We start from the raw sequence: 16,415 nt of genomic DNA, 5'->3' as shown, positions 1-16,415 counted from the left end.
AGGGTGGGTGGGTGGGAAGTGATCAACCAAAGAACTTTGAATGGCCCCAGAGTTGGTCTTGTTATACCTAATTTCATTTCTCAGATTTATAACTCCAGGACAATGTGGGATTGCTTTAGACCAGGGGTGGGGAAACCTTTTCTGCCAAGGGCCATTTGGATACTTATAACATCATTCAAGGGCCATACAAAATGAGCACCTTAAAAATTAGCTTCCTATATTTGGTCAGACATTTAAGTAACTCACGCCTAATGCCTTGGCAGGGCCAAACCAAATGATTTCCCAGGCCTTATAAGGCCCAAGGGCAGGACATTCCCCACCCCTGCCCAAAAGAATGAACTTTACATCTCAAGGTTTAAGGGTGTATTGTGGTGTCACAGAAATATGAAGGCCTTTTCTTTAATGACTCTCCTAAAGAAGGAATGATTTCTGGTCCACTTCAGAATTAGAATCAAATAGTTTTAGGCATTGTCTAGAGCAGGGGTGGGGAATGTCCTGTCCTCGGGCCATATAAGGCTGGGGAAATCAATTAGTCTGGCCCTGCCAAGGCATTAGGGGTGAGTTACTTAAATGTTTGACCAAATATAGGAAGCTAATTTTAAGTTGCTCATTTTGTATGGCCCTTGAATGATGTTATAAGTATCCAAATGGCCCTTGGCAGAAAAAAGGTTCCCCACCCCTGCTTTAGGGCATTGTTTCTTAAACTGGTATTCTACAAATACTTTTCCATAGTTTTTTTTTTTTTGGCTTTATTGAGATATAAATCACATACTATAAATTCCTCCGCTTAAAAATACATTCATGTTGTTTAGCATTCACAGTTGGATAACCATCATCACTACAACCTAATTTTAGAACATTTTCATCACCCCAGAAAGAAACCCCTTACCCATTAATAGTCACTTACATCTCTCTTTCCCAGTCTTAGGCGAGTAGATTGTACTTTCTATTTTTATAGATTTGTCTATTCTGGAAATTTCATATCAGTGGACTAATATATGGTCCTTTATGGCTGACTATTTCACTTAGCATAATGTTATTAGGATGTATCCATGTTGTAGAATGTATCAGCACTTCATTCCATTTTATTGCTGAATAACATACTACTGTGTGGATATACCACATTTCATTTATCTATTTATCAATTGATGAACATTTGTATTGTTTACATTTTTTGCCTATTATAAATATTGCTATGAACATTAGGGTATATTTTTTATGTATTGTGTGTTTTCAGTTCTGTTGGTGTATACCTAGGAGGGTAATTGCTAGGTGATGTGGTTATGTTTCACCTTTTGAGAACTGACAATGTTTTCCAAAGCAATTGCATCAGCACATTCCTATCAGCATTGTATAACCGTTCTGATTTCTCCACATCCTTGCCAATACTTGTTACTATCTAACTTTTTCTTCTAACTGTGACTTGTGGGTTTGAAGTAGTATCTTATTGTGGTTTTGGTTTCCATGTCTCTGATGACTAATGATGTCTAGCATATTTTCATGTGTTTATTGCCCATTTGTATATCTTTCTTAGAGAAATGCTATTCATATTCTTTGTACATTTTAAATTAGGTTACTTATCTTTTTACTAGAGGCCTGGTGCACAAAATTTGTGCACGGTGGGCGGGGTTTCCCTCAAACCAGCCTGCGCCCTCTCATAATCTGGGACCCCTCGGGGGATGTCTGACTGCTGTTTAGGCCCGATCCCCCTGGACATCCCTCTCGTAATCTGGGATGCTGCATGTACCAGTGACTATACTTTTCATATACGTGAAAGGCATCTTGCTTTTGTATGGGCAGCTACATTTTTTTGCCTTGATTATAAAAAGTAGTACATAACATGATCCTTCTGAGGCAGTAGTACCATTTTCCCCATCTTATGGGTGGAAAAACTGAAGCAGAGAGAAGTTAAGTAATTGGCTTTGTCACACAGTTATAAGTGTCAGAATCAGGGCTGACCACAAAATCTGCAAGCCAGAGTCCATGCATGTCATAGTTGCACCATCTTGTTTTTTCAGTGTTAGAGTAGCCTTGCCAGGTTTTAATTTTTAAATCTAAGAGACTGTCCGAATATATAGGGTAGGGTCCCTAGGCCTGGCCGATCTGTGGGTCGACTGGCGGGGCGATTGGGGGGCCCCCACTGGCACCTGCCTTGGCTGGTGGCCTGGCACCACCTGCTGGCTGGCCCCACCTGGGGGCAGGTCCAGCATTGAGTGTCTGCCCCATGGTGGTCAGTGCGCATCATAGCAACCCCGGTCGTTCCTCCGTTTGGTCGATTTGCATATTAGGCTTTTATTATATAGGATTATTAAGCTGTTCTTTATTCTTGGGTACAAGTCCTTAGTCAGACATATGATCCGCAAATATTTTCTCCCACTCTCTAGGTTGTGTTTTCACTTTTAAAAAGAATATATTTTTATTGATTTGAGAGAAGAAGGGAGAGAGAGAGAGAGAAATAGAAACATCAGTGATGAGAGAGAATAATTGATCAGCTGCCTCATGCACACCCCCCACTGGGGATCGAGGCTACAACCCAGGCATGTGCCCTAACTGGGAATGGAACCACGACCTCCCAGTTCATAGGTTTATAGGTCAACCCTAAACTGGGCTGTTTTACTTTTTTGATGTGTCCTTTGAAGCACAAAAGTTACTGATTTTTATGAAGTTCAACTTATTTTTTCTTTTATTGCTTCTGCTTTAGGTGTTATATTTAAGAATCATCACCAAATCCAAAGTACTGAAAATTTACCCTATATTTTATCCTTACGTTTTTATAATTTTAGCTTTACATTTGGGTCTTTGATCCATTTAGAGTTAGTTTTTTGTATATGGTATGAGGTAAGGTTTTAACTTTGTTCCTTTGTGTGTTCCCAGCACCATTTATTGAAGACTGCTCTTTTTGCCATTGGATAATCTTGGCTTCCTTGTTGAAAATCAGTTGACTATAAATGGATGGGTTGATTTCAAGGACTCTCAGTCCTTGACCTTTATGTTTGTCCATGTGCCACTACCACACTGCCTTCATTACTACTGTTACATAGTAAGTTTTGAAATCAGGCTGTGTGAATTCTCCACTTTCTTCTAGTTTTTCAAGATTGTTTTATCTACTGCAGATCCCTTGAAATTCCATATTAATTTCAGAGTCAGCTTGTCAGAATTTACAAAGAAGTCAGCTGGAACTCTGATAGGAATTGCATTGAATCTGTGGAGTATTGCCATCTTAACAATGTTAAGTCTTCTGGGCCATGAACATGAAGTATTGGTCTTATTTAATTTCTTTCAAATATGTTTTATAGTTTTCAGAGTATAAACTTTGCACCTATTTTGTTAAATTAATTCCTAAGTTTTTATTATTTTTGATATTATTATAAATGGAATTATTTCCTTGATTTCATTTTTAGATTGTTCATTGACCTTTGTATATAAATCTTGAATCCTGCAACCTTGCTAACTCATAAGTTCTAATAGTTTTCCTTTTGTGGATTCCTTAAAGTTTTTTATATATGAGATCATATAATCTACAAGTAGAAATAGTTTTACTTTTTCCTTTTCCATATGGATATCTTTTATATATTTATTTTTGCCTATTTTCCCTATGTAAAAACTCTAGTGCAATGTTGAGTAGAAGTGTGAGGTTGAATGTCCTTATCTTGCCCCTGCTTTTAAGTCAGATCATCCAGTCTTTCACTATTAAGCATGATGTCAGCTGTGTTTTGTTTTTGTTTCTTGCAGATGTCCTTTATCAAGTTCTTTCTATTCCTAGTTTGTTGAGTGGGTTTTTTGTTTGTTTGTTTGTTTTTTATCAGGGAAGGGTGTTGGATTTTATCACACAGCTTTCTGCAGCTATTGAGATGATCTTGAGATTTTTGTTGTATTATATTATTTAATTTTCAGGTATTAAACTAATCTTGCGTATTGTGATAAATCTGTTTGGTTATGTTATATAATTCGTTTCTTAGGTTGCTGGATTTGGTTTACCAGTATTTTGGTGAAGATTTTTATGTCCATATCTATAAAAGATAATGGTCTATAATTTTCTTATGATGTCTTTTTCTTGTTTTGCTGTTATAGTAATACTAGCTTTATAAAATGAATTGGAAAGTATTCCATCCTATTTTTTGAAAGTTTATTAAGAATTAGTATTATTTTTTAAATGTTTGGTAGTTCAGTGTTGAAGTAATCTGGTAATGGCTTTTCTTTGTAGATAGTTTTTTAAATAAATTTTTTTAAAAATATGTTTTTAATTATTTTAGAGGGAGAGGAAGGGAGAGGAAAAGAGAGAAACAATAGTGTGAGAGAAAAACATCAATTGGTTGCCTCCCGCAGGCAACCTGGCTGGGATTGAACCCACAACCTGGGTATGTGCCCTGACTAGGAATCAAACTGGTGACTCTGGTGAATGGGACAATGCTCAACCAACTGAGCCACACTGGCCAGGGTTGTGGATAGCTTTTTAATTAGTTATTTTATATCTTTACTTGTTACAGGCCTATTCAGTTTGTTTCTTCTTGAGTCAGTTTTGGTAGTTTTTATCTTTCTAATAATTAGTTCATTTCATCTAAGTTATCTAATTTGCTGGTGTGTTATTAATAGTATTTCTTTTTAATCCTTTTTTATTTCCATAAGGTTCATAGTAATGTCCCATCCGTTATTTCTGGTTCTAGTAATTTGAGTCTTCTGTCTTTTTCTCTTGGTCTGTTCATCTAAAATTTTGCTGATTTTGTGAATATTTTCAAAGAACCAACTTTTGGATTTGTTGACTTTTTCTATTGTTTTTTATTCTCTATTTCATATAGTTTGTTCTCCAGTTTTATTATTTCTTTACTTCTGCTTGCTTTAGATTTAGTTTGATCTATTTTTAGTGTCTTAACCTGGAAGATTAGGTCATTGGTATATCTTTTATCTATCTTAGTATAGGCATTTACAGCTGTAAATTTCCCTATATGCTCTATATTAGCTGTATCACATGTTTTGGTATTTTGTGTCTTCATTTTCTTTCATATCCAAGCATTTTAAAATTTATTTTGATTTCTTTGACTTATTGGTTATTTAGCAGTACATTGTTTAATTTCCACATATTTGTGAATTTCCTTCAATTTTTTCCACTACTGATTTCTAATTTTATTCCATTATAGTCACAGAACAGGAATTTCTTATATTATCCATCCATTTAAATATAGATATCCATTTATATATACAGGATTGGGTAAAAGTAGGTTTATAGTTGTGAGTATGCAAAACACAGAGTTTATGTTTTTAATTTTTTTAAATCCTCACCTAAGGGAATTTTTTCATTGATTTTCAGAAAGAGTGGAAGGGAGAGAAGGAGGGGGAGTGGGAAGGAGGGAGGGAGAGAGAGAGAGAGAGAGAGAGAGAGAAACATCAATGTGAGAGAGATACATCAATTGGTTATTATTGACTAATTATTATGTTATTTTCCATGGAAATAACTGTAAGCTGATTTTTGCCCCACTCTTTGTACATATCCATGTATATTTGTTTTTTAAAATGGCCTCACATTTTTTCATTTCTCGGCCAATTGTATGTCCACTTTGGATAAGTATCTATTTAGGTCCTTTGCCCATTTTTTATTGGATTATTTGTCTTCCTGTTGTTAAATTGTATGAATTCCTTATATATTTTGGATATTAACCCCTTATCAGATGTATCATTGGCAAATATGTTCTCCCATACAGTGGGCTCCCTTTTCATTTTGTTGAGGGTTTCTTTTGCTGTGCAGAAGCTTTTTATTTTGATGTAGTCCCATTTGTTTATTTTCTCCTTTGTTTCCCTTGGCCTAATGCTCAGAGTCACTAATCAGCAGAGTGATACAAATGAAAACGATAATGACATATCATCTCACACCTGTCAGAATGGCTACCATTAACAAATGACAAGTGCTGGTGAGGATGTGGAGAAAAGGGAACCCTAGTACACTGCTGGTGAGAATGCAGACTGGTGCAGCCACTATGGACAACAGTATAGAGTTTCCTCAAAAAATTAAATATGGAACTGCCATTTGACCAAATGATCCCACTTCTAGGAATATATCCTAAGAAATCAGAAACAACAATCAGAAAGAATATATGCACCCCTATGTTCAGAGCAGTACAATTTACAATAGCTAAGATCTGGAAATGACCCAAGTGCCCATCAGTAGATGAATGGATAAAAAAGCTGTGGTACATTTACACCATGGAATACTATCTATAATAATAAAAGCGTAATATGCAAATCGACCAAATGGCCGGCAGCGGAATGACCGTCTGGATGACCTTCCGGACGAAGCCAGGGCTGTAAGGGCCAAGGCAGCAGGGGCTGCAAAGTCTTACTCTTGCACGAATTTTGTGCATCGGGCCTCTAGTGCAGCAATATAAAAGAAGGATCTCTTACTCTTTGAGACAGCATGGAGGGACTTGGAGAGTATTATGCTAAGCGAAATAAGCCAGTCAGAGAAAGACAAGTATCATATGATCTCACTTACTAGTACATGTGGAATCTAATTAACAAAATAAAGTGGTGATGAACAAAATAAATCCAGGGACATAGAAGCATAGAACAGACTGATGAATCTCTAAGGGAAGGTGGTGGTGGGTAGATGGGTGGGGAAAGTTTAACCAAAGAACTCATATGCATATATGCATAGCCCATGGACAGAGATAATGGTGTGGTGAAGGCTTGTGGGTTGCGGGGGTGGGGTTAAGGAGTCAATGGGGGCATAAAGGGGATGTCTGCAGTACTTTCAACAGTAAAGATAAATTTGAAAAATAAATTAAAAATAAAATAAAATGGCCTGGCATATGGTCTATCCTAGAGAAAAGAGACTGTCCTGTGTAATCCTGAGAGGAGTGTATATTTTGTTGAGTGGAAATATCTGTTGATGTCTGTTAGGTCTAGTTAGTTTATAGTGTTAAGTCTTCTATTTACTTGTTGATCCTCTGTCTCATTATTCTATTTGTTACTGAAAGTGGCATTTTGAAGTTTTCAACTATTAACATTAAAGTGTCTTATTTCTCCATTTCTGTCATTTCTTTGCTTCATGTGTTAGGTGCTTTGTTATTAGGTATACATATGTTTAAAATTGTTAATCTACCTCATGGGATTGTACCCTTTTGTCATTATAAAATAGTCCTCTTTATCTTTAGTAACATTTTTTTGTTTTAAAGTCTATTTTCTCTGATATCAGTATAGTCTGCCAACTTTCTGGTTTTTGTATGTTTGCATGATATATCTTTTTCCATTGTTTTTTAAACTTTCAAGCTGTTTATATTTTTGAATTCAAAGAGTCTCCTATAGACAGTATATGACAAATTATATTTTTAACTAGAATCTGATCATCTCTCTTTTGGTTGGATTGTTTATTCCACTCACATTCTGTGATATTATTGATATGATTGGATTTCTATCAATAACATCATGTAACCCTGAGTGGAATTTTTCTTTTTGTTTTCTGTCTTTTGTCTTTTTTATTTCTGTTTCTCCTTTATTGTGTTCTTTTGCATTAAGTGAATATTTTCGAATGTAACATCTTAAATTCTTTAATGATGTTTTTACTATACTTGTTGGGTATTTCTTTTTTCTTAGTGCTTGCTGTAGGGATTACCATATACAGCTTAACTTCAGGTTTAAGCTAGCTTAATTCCACTGGTATTGTAAAACAAATTTAGCCATATATTTAACCCTCCCTTCCTGCCCCATAACCCCTTTTTTGGCATTATTGTTATACATCTTATAATGTTACAAACCAAACAATATGTTGTTATAGATATTACTATATCATATGAAGTTATTTCCTTAGCCCAAATCAGCTTTGCTCCCACACTTCTCCTTTGCACTGGTATTGGCAAATACCTCACACATATCTTACATTTTATATGTTTATGCCCAATAAACAATTCATATACATAGCATTTTATATAATTGATTTTTATATTAGTTATGAAAAGAAAGAAACGTGAATTTATAATTACATGATTACCTTTACTGGTGTTCTTTTTTTTCATTGTGTGGATTTGACTTAGCTTCTGTAGTTACTTGCTTTCAGCCTGAAGAACGTACTTCAATATTTTCTGTAAGGTGGGTCTTCTAAGGAACAAATTCTCTCAGTTTTTATTTATCTGGGAAAGTCTTTATTTCATGTTCATTAAAAAAAAAGTATTGAATTCAGAGAGGGAGGAAAAGAGAGAAGGGAGAGAGAAACATTAATGTGAGAGAGATACATTGATTGGTTCCCTCCCATATGTGCCCCGACTGGAGATCAAACCCATAACCTACATATGTGCCCTGACCAGGGACCAAATCCATAACCTAGGTATGTGCCCTGACCAGGAATCAAACCTGTGACCTTCTAGTGCCTGGGATAACACTCCAATCAACTAAGCCACACTGGTCATGGCTTCGTGTTGCTTTTTGAAAGATAACTTTGCTGCATATGAAATTTTTGGTTGACAGTATTTTCCTCTGAGCACTTAGAATATGTTATCCAACTCTTCTGGCCGCTATTGTTTTTGGCTGAGAAGTCAAAAATCTTATTGAGGTTCCCTTGTAAATAATGGGTTATTGTTCTCTTGCTATTGTAAAGATTCCTTTTCCTCGACTTTCAATATTTTTTATTATGATATATCTGTTTGTGGCTATATTTTTAAAAAATTCTACTTGAAGTTTATTGATCTTCCTTGATTTTTTAAATAAAATTGGGAAAATTTAACCTTTTTTTTGAGAAATTTTCTGCTCCTTTATATCTTCTCCTTTTGGTACTTCCATTATGAGTATGTATACTTAATGGTATCCTACAGTTTTCTAAGGCTATCTTTACTTTTCTTCTTTTTCTCTCTCTGTTCTTTGGCTTGATCTCTATCTATCTTAAAGTTTGTTTATTCTTTCTCTGTCAGTTCATGTCTAGTATTGAGCCATTCCAGTGAGTTCCACACATGCCCCATTACTATACTTTTCAACTTCAGAATTTCCATTTGTTTCTTTTTTACAGTTTGTCTGTTGATACAACATTGTCATCATTCCTTTCTTCACTTCTTTAATCATGGTTTTCTTTAGTTCTGAGAACATGTTTATAATGGTTACTTTGAAGTCTTTTAATGAGAAATCCAGCATCTGATCGCTTTCATGGGGAGTTTCTGTTGCCTGCTTTTTTTCTGGTGTATGGTCATACTTTACTTGTTTGCATGTGTCATATTTTTTTTGTGTGTGTTGGAAACTGGACATTTTAGATAATATAATGTAGTAACTCTGAACACTGGTTGTCCTTTCTCCCACCAACCTCCTTCTGGGGCTTATTATGTTATTTGCTAGCTTATTTCTTTAGAGTGGCAGGTCTGTTTCCCCCTCAGCATCATTGGTAAGCCTCTGATGTTGCTCCTCAGCAGCTTTGGATATGCCCATTGTCACCCCAGAATGATAGTGATATTAGTAGGGCTCTTTTCAACTTTCTCTGACCACACCTGACTGGTGAGCTCCGCTGATTGCTGCAGTAGGAGTTTGCTGAGTTTAGAGAGGGGAAGAAGGGAGTGGTGGTGGTTCAGATACCACAGACTCTCCTTCTTACCAAATTTTCATGAGTAGATACTTTCATTTTCTCTCTGCCCATTGGAGCATTTCCAGAGGCTTTACATTATTATTGCTTTAATAATATTCACTAGTTTCACTGGGGAGCAGATCAGCTGAGCCCCTCACACTGTCTTGCTGGAAGCCTGTCCTCTCTTCCATAGGCTTTTACCTAGTGTGAAGTGATAACGTGTTTAGGCTCAAACAAGTTTTGGTAATGTTCTTTGATGTTTCCATAGTACTCTTTACTTATTCTTTTATATCACTTTTTATATTTTATTATCATTTCTTGGGTAATATATTTCTTCTCCTAGAGCAGGATTTTCTAAAACTTTTTGACTATGTTCCACAATAAGAAATATATGTTATATCCTATTTAGAGCACACATATATTATTTTTTACAAACATTTTACTAAACAGCACCTACTTCTTCTAAGTGTGATATACTATGATATTTTCCATTCTATCTTCCTTCATTAAAAAAGAATGCTTGGTTGCTATCCATGTAGTTGATTTCATAACTTGCAATTTGAAAAACACTCTCTAGACTGCTTGAGGCGAGGGACTGTGTCTGGGGTTGACATCTTATCTCTAATCGCTGGCATAGTGCATTGCACACAGTAGGCACTTAATAAATGTTTGTTGAATGACTGTGTGAATGCTGGACTTTCAGAGTCTTTAACAAATTAGAATGCACTGAGATGCCTTAGGAGAAATTATAGCATACAGTTAGAAATCTCACTTGAATCCTGAATCCTTTGATTGTGGAGTCCCTATAAATATCTCTCAGAACTAGTGCTTAGGACGTGCCTTTTTAGATGAATAAAAGTATGTCATGGCAAGTTTCTTTTTCCAATGAAAATGAAGGGCAAAATCCAGGAAATACCATGTAAACATTTTGTACTTTCTTAACATCTTTCTTCCCAAATGCTTAAAGGAGGAAATCTGTACTATAAGGAAGGAGGCACAGAAACAAAGAAGAAAACATACACAAAGTAATTATGTGTGGACTAGTTTATTCTCAAAACTTAAATTAACCAAAGGTTACAATTATGCTTTTTATGCTCATAGGAAAACTTTCAGGATCTTTACCCACAGTTGGTAGGCAAAAGGACTCATACTTACTTGTTCTTTGATTTTTTTTTCTTTTTTGAGATCCCACCCAAATAGATGTGGTTAAACCTTTTGAGGATTGCCAGACCAAAAATACAATTCTTGGGGCATGACAAGGAACAAGCAGTAGCGCTTTATTAAGACTTAGGCTAGGTACATATGTTATCGTGGAAGAGTGCCATGAGGAAAAGAATTTCCTGAGGCCCCCACGGGAAGCTGGGGTTTTGTGGAAAGCTTTATTGATGATGTAAAATTAAAGGGGTTCCACTCTAAGGTTCCATCTCTGTCTGTCTCACCTTGGAAGAAGTCCAGTCTTGTCTTCAGCTGGGCCAGAATAGGCCATTGCCCAGAGTTTCTGTTCCATATTAAAGTCCAGTCCAGTCCAGCCCAGCATCTGGCTAGTTTAGCTTGTGCTCCCAGCTGCAGTCCATTGCATGTGGGGTCCACATGGCCATGGGCCATGCGGCTGCTTAAGGCCACATGGCTATGGAGAGAGAACACGCCAACACACAGGCGAGAGCAGGCCACGGAGCAAGGGAGAGCAAGAGGGCAAGAGAGGAAGAGCAACAAGAGAGAGGGAACTCTTTGTTTGGGGATTTTAACTTTCCCAGATTTCATGTGCTTCTTTTAGGGTCCACCCCCTAGCCAGTCAATTGTTCCCCAGACTAGACTGACAGGAAAGCACCTTCCTTATATCACCTGACTTCACTGTGCATGTGCCCATCTCTTCCTTTGTTCGATCTATTCCCCCAGAGATCTGCAGGGAATAGACCGGTGGTTCCCTGGGGAGCTTGAAGCTGTAGCATCCTGGTGAAGTTGCCCAGATGACAATACTTAAAATGTCTGGCCTCTCATTTGGTTTCTTCCCTTTATTAATATTAACAACTAGCTAATTATGATAACACATGCATACAAAATCAAGCTGTTTCTTGAGATTACCTTGCCCCTAAATGATTGGTCTTGAAGACGAGGTAGGGGAAGGTAAGAGAAAGACCAGACTCCCTGTGACAGGAAGAGGAGCATCTGTTAAAGAAAAGTTGGCCCAAGGAATGAATGCCACAGGTCATGTGGTACTGTTAGGATATCCTGCAGTCTAAGTTGAAATGAAAACTTCTTCAAGAACAAACAAACCCAGCAACAAAAAAACTTCATAGATGTAACAGGAGATCTCCCTTATGAAATTCTTAGTTGACATTGGAAATGAATATTATCTTGGGGGTAGAGTTAGAGGGAGACCCAATAAAAGCTTTGTATTTAATTTCCTGGTGGTTGAGGAGTTCACATACTAGACTTGGAAGCAGATAATACCTCATAGTACAACCAACAGGAATTATCTTCTCTGTCTGGAGAAACCAAGCATCTGGCTCTCTGAATTTATGAAATTGTAACTCAGGGAACTGATTAACTTTATAATATAGGGTGTGAGGGCTGCAGCTGCTGCCAGATGTAATTGAGGTCCATTCTTGCCTTTCTCACTCTGCTCCTGCTGTTTCTGATCCTTATGCTCAGAGTGTCTCCAGTAGGCTTTAGTTTTGTTAGACCAAGGTTGCTCTTATCACATGGCCATTTTTATTTTAAGTAAACTTTTTAAAAGAGCAGTTTTAACTTCACAGTAAAATTGAGTGGAAAGTGTACAGTTCCCATATATCCTCTTCCCCCACACATCACAACCTCGCCCTATCAACACCCTGTACAAGAGTAGTACATTTGTATAATTGATGTACAGGGTGTCTAATTGATACATCATAATCATCCAGAGTTCATTTATCTCCTGATGTGGTACATGTTGTGTTTGGAGAAAGGTTTAATGACATGTATTCACCATAATAGTATCATAGAGAGTGGTTTCACTGCCCTAAAAATCCTCTGTGCTCTGTCTGTTCCTCCTCCTCCTCCTCTCAACCCCTGTCAGACTTTTTGTTTTTATTTTCAAAAATTGCTTGAGGTACCAGTTCTGTTAAAATTCTATGCCTGTGCTGAACTGTTGAACTGTATTTTGACCATGATATAGTTCAGAGAAATTCTACTTATGTAAGGACTGCTAATATCTTTTGTTTGTTCCTTTTCTCCCTTCCTTTCTCCAAATAATGGCAAGTCAGTGACCATATTGTGTAAAAACAGATTTTTTTTTTAATTTCCTGAGATTTTCTTAATGGTCTGCTAATCGAAGATACTTCTGGACAAAAGATAAAATCTGATAATACAGCTCTAAGTACTAAGGTTTTGCTCTGGAACCATAGAGCTGGAAGCAAATTTAAAACTGGTTTCTGTTCTCTATTTACAGGTAATGGTCATATTTTCCACAGATCTCATATACGCAAATGACAGTCTTCCTGGGTATCATTTACTAAAAGACTATATAACTCTTGAGTACCTTAATGCCCATCCAGATCATTTCCTCTTGCTGCATCCCTTTTTGAAGAATCTGCCCAGAGTTTAGTACCTGTCAACCACCAATCTTTGTGGGAGGAGCAGCTGACCTAGTAGAAACCAATGTAGAGACTTTGTTGTCTAGATTGAACCAATTAGATTCTTTCCTGAGAATGGTAACCTTGAGATATTGAGTTCATTAGATGATGGCTGAAAGATCATGTAGTATTGTGACCAGATTCTTAACTATACCATAAAAACCATGTGCAAGCCCTGGGGAAGAAGAAAAAGAGAGGAAGCGAGTCCATAGAGAGAAGCTGTGGAGTGGAGCAGACATGTGGAGACCCATAGGAGATGGTGGTGGGAATTTTAGTCACAGTTTTTATTTGGTCCAGCTAAACTCTTCTTTTCTTTCCTTGAGTATCCATGAGATCTTTTGTTGTAGCTTTTTCATAGCAACACCCTCCCCCATTGGACTTGAGCTAGTTGTATGGGTTTTTGGTCTACAACTGAGATATAGTACCAGTAGAATCTAGTATAATGATATAATAGAACCTTACATAATTAAGGTTTTGAAGACTCTTTGGGTTGCGAGACACAAAAAGATAGAAAACCAAGGTCTAATTACCAGTGCAGAATAAATGTAAGTTGAGGCAGCTCTAGTCAGTCATTGTTTTCTTCACCTGTAGGCATTTATTAATTCATTAACCACCCTTTCCTTTTCTAATCTAAAGAATGCCTATATCATTTCATCTTTTCTCAAAAAAGAAAAAAGTTCTGTTTTCTGTCTCTTTATTCACATTTTTTTTTCAATTCCTTCTTATAACCTCAGAACATGGGGCTAGGTGCTAAGAGACTTGGATTCTGTTCTGGTTGGAATTCTAACAACATGGGTGGTTTAAGGAAGGTACTTCATTCCTCTGCACCCTCTTACCTACCCTATGAAATGAAAGGGTTGGTTTGGATCGTTGACTTCCAATCTGTAACTCCTGCACTCCTTAAAGGTAATATTAATAGGTTCCAGGGATTAGGGCATGGACATGTATTGGTGGGGGTGAGAGGGCAACATTAAACTAGTGTTAATGAGATGGTGTGTTTAACCATTTTAAAAATCTTTTTCTTCCATATGATATTCTTGACAAGGTATTAATGAAGAGGGCCAAGAAATCAAGCTACTAATCATGCATTTGCTATAGGTGAAATAAATATACCTATTTCTTACTTAATGACTTTAATTCATTCCTATAAACCCTGTCACTAAGTGAAAAGTTTGTAAAAAAAAATTATTATTTCTGTTAATTTTAATGGGAAAAGTTATTCTGTGTTTCAGGCCAACCCAAGATATCCAAGTATTTACCACAAATAAAAAAAATTTATCATTGAGCAATGAAAACATTTTTATGTCGTAAGCAATAATTTAAAAATTAATAAATACAGTTTGTATATAAATATAATAAAATATTGCTTTGTTGCCTCAATAAAGGAGAAAGAGAAGGCTTGACAGGATGTGGGGATTGATGGAGGCAGGAAGGAACATTCTTTGGAAGATGGTGGAGAGCATGCATTCGTATCAGAAATGCTTAATGGTCATTTTTTACCCCTTTGGGCTTTGACAGTGAAAAAACTCCTAATGTGGAAACCTTTGTCATTTCCGTAGAAAAGGAATCTTTGGGTTTCCTCCCCGCAAAAAGCAAGATATAAATTTGCTTCCCTTCTTGTGGCCTGCAATTTCTATACCTTCTTGAAAGATGCTGCATTAGTTTCCTGAAGCTGCTATAACAAATTATCAAAAATTTAGTGGTTTAAACCAGCGGTCGCCAACCTTTCAGACCACCGGTTGGCGAACGCTGGTTTAAACAACAGGTTTATTCTCTTACCGTTCTTGAGCAGAAAGTCCAAAACCTGGCAAGGCTGAGTTACCTCTGGGGACTTTAGGGGAGAATCTGGTTCTTTCCTCTTCCAGCTTCTGGTGGCTGCCAGCATAGCATTCCTGGGCTTGCGGCCACATCACTGATGGCCTGTTTTCACATTGCCTCCTCCTGTGTGTGTGTCTGTCTCCAAGTCCTGATCCCTCTCTCATACGGATACATATGATTGCACATATGGCCTGCCCTCATAATCTAGGATAAGTACCTCTTCTCAGGAGCCTTAACTTAATCACACCTGTTGCCATACAAGGTGAATATGAATTTACTCTTAAGGTAATGAGGATTAGGACATGACATATATTTGGGGGGCCACCATTTAGCCTACTAACAGATGAGATGTGATATTTGAACAATTTTTAAAGTCTTTTTGTTCCATATGATATTCTTGACAAGAAACTGCTGTGTTGAGTAAATTAGTGAGTCTGTTCTTTATCTGAAACCATAATATTGAAATATTATGTGATTTACTTAGTGTGCTATGTGGTGAAAAGGTCATTTAATGAAGGGGAAAAATGAGTCATTGTTCAAAAAGTGGTATATCTTTTTAAGAGCCCTTACGGCAAGAAGTCATTTACCTGAACTCTGTGTTTGCCTTCTATACTTCATGCTAAGGCTGGCTTCCTGCAGCAACTAGAGCTCTTGTTTCTTTCCTCACACCTGGCCAGGACAGCCTTTTCCCAGTAGCTCCTGTGTGAGCGATAGTGTTGTAGCATGGGTAGGGCTCAATTATTTTTTAAAAAAATCTTCATCTGAGGATATCTTTTCATTGGTTTTGAGAGACCTTTCTTTCTTTTCTTTTCCTTTCTTTCTTTTTCAAATTGACTTTAGGAAGGGAGGAAGGGAGAGAAGGAGAGAGGAGAGAGAGAGAGAGAGAGAGAGAGAGAGAGAGAGAGAGAGAGAGAGATCATTGAGAGAGAGAAAAACCCTGTGCGCACCCTGACCAGGGATCGAACCAGCAACTTCAGTATGCGCCCTGACCGGGAATCGAACATGCATACTTTGGTGTATGGGAGGACACTCCAACCAACCAAGCCACCTGGCCAGGGCAAACTCAATAATTTTTTATTGTAGGGGACTGTCCTGTGCATTGTAGGATGTTCAGCAGTATCCCTGACCTCTACCCACTGGATACCAGTAGCACAGTCCCCCCATCATGACAACCAAAAATGTCAAACATTGTCAGAGGGCCCCAGAGGGTCAAGATTGCCCGTGACTAAGAACTGCTGCTTGAACACAATTAGAGCCCATTTTCTTCTCACCAAAATCTGGTGGCTAGGAAATTTTGGTTTTATAAGAAAGAGGAAGGTAGAAAATGGTTGGTAGATTAACTGCAAATGTCCACTTCATCTGAAATTCTAATGGACCAGAATTGGGTCATATTTAGCAGACTTACTAAATTTTTGCTAGGCCCCTGTTAGTATATTCTAACATTAAAGTCTTTATAT

General features: G+C 37.1%; 1 protein-coding gene and 1 long non-coding RNA gene across 2 annotated transcripts in view; one reads left to right on the top strand and one right to left on the bottom strand.

Moving 5' to 3' along the window:
* LOC106727380 overlaps positions 1 to 4,845 on the bottom strand; it is a 21,887-nt gene extending 17,042 nt beyond the window's left edge. Inside the window, exon 1 of the long non-coding RNA XR_001363562.1 lies at positions 4,826 to 4,845. This is a non-coding gene — a long non-coding RNA (uncharacterized LOC106727380). The remainder of the gene's footprint in view (positions 1 to 4,825) is intronic.
* FANCC (Fanconi anemia, complementation group C) overlaps positions 1 to 16,415 on the top strand; it is a 259,948-nt gene that overhangs the window by 30,565 nt on the left and 212,968 nt on the right. The window lies entirely within an intron of this gene.

Source organism: Myotis brandtii, unplaced genomic scaffold, assembly GCF_000412655.1.
Source record: "Myotis brandtii unplaced genomic scaffold, ASM41265v1 scaffold419, whole genome shotgun sequence".
In the NCBI taxonomy this organism is placed as follows: domain Eukaryota; kingdom Metazoa; phylum Chordata; class Mammalia; order Chiroptera; family Vespertilionidae; genus Myotis; species Myotis brandtii.
This window is presented reverse-complemented; position numbering and strand designations above follow the sequence as displayed.